Source organism: Nematolebias whitei, chromosome 21 (genome assembly GCF_014905685.2).
Source record: "Nematolebias whitei isolate Nwh7 chromosome 21, NemWhi1, whole genome shotgun sequence".
NCBI lineage: Eukaryota > Metazoa > Chordata > Actinopteri > Cyprinodontiformes > Rivulidae > Nematolebias > Nematolebias whitei.
The window spans coordinates 8,419,827-8,424,906 of record NC_056518.1 but is presented as its reverse complement, the minus strand read 5'-3'; positions in this window follow the sequence as shown (position 1 = coordinate 8,424,906).

Sequence of the window (5,080 nt, the reverse complement as noted above, 5' to 3'; positions counted from 1 at the left end):
TATGTGTGCTAATATTCCTACTTTACAGTTTTTCACTTATTGTGGGTCTTGAGGGTACGGATCCCCAGCGATAACCAAGTAGTACTGGAGTAAAGTGCTGCATGAATGGGTAAATGAGGTACAGATTGTGTTGTAAAGAGCTTTGAGTATCTTGATAAGATAGAAAGGTGATATATAAGTACAGTCCATTTACCATTTAAATAAAAACTGGTCAGATTAGCGCATTTTTATGGAAAAGTATTTGATGGATGTGTAAAAAATATAATTGCACAACTACAGAATAATACATATTTTTACATCAAAATAAAATAAAATGGTTTTAGCCTTTTTTAATAGTATTTGGGGAAAAGTGAAGTGTTTTTTTATTCAACACATAGATGCTTCAGGATCAGTTTTAAGGCAAATGTTTTTCAAGCCACAGCTACACATAAAACACACCTTTCAAGATGGTAGATGGCAGAAAAAAAGTTGATGTTTTTCTTGGCAGCAAAAACCAAAATGCACTGAGAGCCTTACACACTCTTTCACTTTCTCCTCCTCCCTCGCCGTTGCCTATCCATTCTTTCTCCCACAACTGATCCACGTTGTCACCCCTTTTAACAGGGGCCAAGCTGTTAAAGACCCCATTACTGAAGCGAAGCGCACATTTCACATTTCCTCTGTGGACTCGGCAGTGCGGACTACAAATTTTATGTTGAAACGTATTGAGATAGGAGGCGAGTTCATGCGTGGAGTGGAAGAGGAGGGGAAGGCTGGAGAGGGAAAGCTCTGTCAGAATGGAAGGGCCAGAGTCGAGAGTCAGCGAGCGCTTCAAGCGTTAACGTAATTGCAAGAATGTGAAAAATGAGGTGGCGGGGCTCCCAAGTGAAGCGAAAGGTCAGAGCATGCCTCACACAAAACAACTGGCTAGAGGACGGCCTCATTAGACCATTAAATCAGTTGCCCTTGTCTCTTTCTCTCATTCTCTCTCCTTTTTGGCTCGACTACTTTTTCACCTTTTCTACTCTTCAACCTCTGCTCTGAAATGACTTTTCCTTCACCCAGTTTTAAATTTCTACCCATCTTCTAAACTGCTTACTTGGTTTTTATCATAAAACAGAGCTTCTGCTTGTTGCATTGAGCAGGACTTGGTTTATGTGGGCCGTGCACACGCTGCTGTACCGTAACTGTCTTTGGCCTGCATTGATCCGCTGTTACTGGATACGGTGGGGAAAGGAGTCGATAAGTGCTCTGTGGATTACAGGTCACTTGTACTTATGTGTGTAAGATAATCAATAGGCAGTGCATTTCTTTTCTCTCAGTCTGCCCCCTCCATCTCCTTTTGGCTGCTCTTTACCTCCATGTGCAAAGAGAGAGCAAAAACTCATCTTTTGCTTTGGCTCATGACTTTCTATAACACTTCATTTTCTTTGTTTCTTTATTTAATGATTGTTTCAGATATTTTGTCCATTCTTAATGATTTGCTTTTGACAAAAGTTTCCCCATTCAGTTTATTTTCTATCTGAGCATAAACCTTCAAGTGTGAGAATATCAGGTGAGAATAATGGAGATTATCGAGGTGTTTGAAGTGTGTTTAAACTGGGATAGTTTAGATTTTTGTAACTGGAGTTCTTTGGAAAGGCTAGGAATAATTAAAACTATTTTATAAAATTTTATACTACCCTCAACTTTGTATTACACATATTTTTCTGTGATGGAAATATTACAGCATTCCTGTTGGAAGTGCTTCAGGCTACACTGGAAATGCTAGAGCTAGGTCCCTTTGTTTTCTGCACTCAGAAACAAATATAAACATGTAAATAACCATATAACAAGGTTTATGTTTATGCAAACATTTATACAGTAACGTTTGCATGAACTTGTCATGAAATCTTGGATTAGAGGTGTTTTGTATTTTTGAGAACCCCCTCTATAATAGCCATTAGCTCAACAGTTTGGTCAAAATTAAACTGTCTGTAAAAATCTTTATCTAAAACAGGTTAGATAATTTTTGTTCATGAGCTCCCTACAGAACTCCATGTAAATAGACATGAAATATCAATATTATAATAACCACCTTTTAGGTGGCTATTGTTCACCAGGCTGCTGTTTAAAACACCTTATGAATGCGATAAATCACTGATTAGTCTCTTTAGAATGATTTGTTCAATTAGCTTTGTAGAGATCTAGTAGAGTGCTGTATGAATGAGTAAATGAGGACACAGATTGTAGTGTAAAGCGCTTTGAGTATCTTGATCAGATAGAAAGGCGCTATATAAGTACAGTCCATTTACCATTTACCTTATTTATATTAAACTATTATTGATTAGCATTTATCTTATCTTATCTAACATAATGGTACTTCATCTAGCAACCTAACGGTCACCAATGGTGTGCCACAAGGCTCAGTTTTAAGTCCCACTCTTTTTACAATTTATATAAATAATGTAGGTATAAACATTCCTGACCCATCCTTGCATCTCTATGCCGATGGCACTGTTGTTTATTGCCAAGTTAACACGGTTGCCAAGGTTTTCCAGTTTCTACAGTCTGCATTTGACATCATTCAGTTTGACTTATTCCATCTCAAGCTGGCGCTAAATGCTGACAAAACCAAAGGGATGTTGTTTTCCAACAGAAAGTCGGTGCCAGCAACTATTGCTCCTATCTCATCCATGCATGGTGTTCCTATTGAGTTTGAACATTCTTACAAATACATGGAAATTTTGGTCCTTGCACATCTCTGTTTTAAACCACATATTGAAAACTTGATAAAATTAAAATTGGGTTTCTTTTTCAGAAATAGATATTGCTTAATTCTGAATGCTAGAAAACACTTTGCAACCACTACCTTCCTACCGGCCACTGACTATGGTGACATTATTTACATGAATGCCCCTGCCAGCTCCTTGCAGATGTTGGATGCTGTCTACCATGGCACGCTAAGATTCATAACTGGTTATAACTACCGTACCCATCACTGCACCCTGTACTCCTTGGTCAGTTGGTCATCATTATCTGCATGTAGACTCTCACACTGGTTCATTTTCATCTATAAATCCCTCCTTGGTCTGCTTCCTTCTTATATCTCCTCCCACATGTCACATCATCAGTACAGTTACAACATGCGCTCTCAGGACATCATTACCTGCAGCGTTCCCTCAGTGCAAACTGAACTTGGCAAAAAGGCCTTTTCCTACTCAGCTCCTGCACCTGGAACACCTTGCAACTGGAATTGAAGTTGTCCTCCATGATTTATTTACAGGCTTTCAAACATTTGATAATGTCAATAAAAAAAAAATCAAAGCGAATATGTTCTTGTCTTTAGTATTTCACCCTGTTTTACAGCACCCTGATTTATTGTTTTATACACTACTCTTATTTTAACTGCATTTTTACTGTAGTTTATTGTTGTCATTGTTGACTCTTATTGTTGCCTGTACTTTATATATTCTGTCTGGAACAGGTCTCTCTTGTAAATGAGTCCCTGCGGCTCAATGAGGCTAGCCTGTATAAATAAAGAATGAATGGAAAAAAAAATAATATATATATATATATATATATATATATATATATATATATATATATAATCCTTGTATACTGTTTCTTCTTTTTATACTTTATATTTTTGCTATTTTGGGGTGTAACTGGGACCTTGAGTACAGAGTTTTGTTCCACCTCATGTACCACATGTGATGCGAATGACAATAGTCACCTTGAACCTTTTACTTATACCTGTTCTATTGGACCAACACTTAATCAAGCCTTGGTCTTTTTGTTTCCAACGGGCCTAGACATGAGAGCGTGATCCAACAACTCCTGACACAGCTGACCACAGAGGCCTTCTGTGGCCCTCTGTCTGTGGTCAGTAATGCTTCCAAAGCTGCAACTGTTCTTTCTGTCTGGACATGAGAAGATGGTTTAAACACCACACAGTTCATCAATACATTTGATCGCTCACTGGCAAAACGATACATTCAACTGATTAATAAGGCTTTACTCCAGGGAGAGCCAGTTAAACCAGTTTGTGTGTGTAGAAAAAAAAAAAAGTGCAATGTTTTAAAAGTAAAAACTGGACGTTTTCAGAAGGCACCCGTATCTGTAGAAAAACACAAACGTGCACACTCCTTCCAGTAGAATAAGATTTTTCATGCACTTACACCAGACAAATACAGAAATAGAGAAAATGTAAGAGTGTTTAGTGTTGTATCTAAACTTACCAAACTGAGTTTATTCTTTAATATAATTCACGTCAAAAACCAGCACACCATGGCAACAACTCAAGAACGACAGCTGTGGCACACACTGTTCGTAATCATTTCAAATGCTCTTGTTTTAAAATGCATTATGAGTGTTTGGCAGGTTGACTGCAGGATAACACAATGAGACGTAATTATGGGCTGTTGTGTGGGCAAAGTTAATAAGGTTTAAATTCAAGTCAGAACTGGCAGAAATATACTATTAATCACCAGCTTTTGTTTGTTGCTCCAAATAGCAACATTTAGGAAAGCTTCTCATTGGCTTACGTTAGGTTTTGCATGTGTTTCGGTGCTATAGAAGATAAATGTGTTCATTTTTAGGTGTGACTGTCAGTATGGACGCTAGTCAAAAAATGGGATAATCCAAAAGGTAAAAAGAATGTCTGGGACTGAAAAAAGATCTAGTTGCTGTACAAAGTAGATTTGACAGCAGCTTTTCCTATACAGTAGTCCCTCGCTACTTTACAGTTCGTTTATTGTGGACTTGCTCTATCGCGGTTTTTCAAAATAAGATTGGACATGACACACAAGTGGCTGATGGATGGAGGAGCCGCACGATCGACATGAAATTTTTTATTTAAAATAAATTATTTTAAAGTATTTAGCACCTCCTGCACCTCTGTGCGGCCCTTACTGTGGGATAAACTTCCTGCTGCAGCTGATCAGCTGTTCTACATGCAGAGCGGAGAAGTGGGTGTGGCCAAGAACGCTTGCAGGTGGCAAAAAGCAGCTGAGGCAGGGAGCTGAAATCATGCCATTCTGTGCTCTTATAGTCTTTAGAGCTTAGAAACATTGTTTAGAATATTGCAAGAGTGTGGGAAGGGTTTAAAACGCCTTTACAT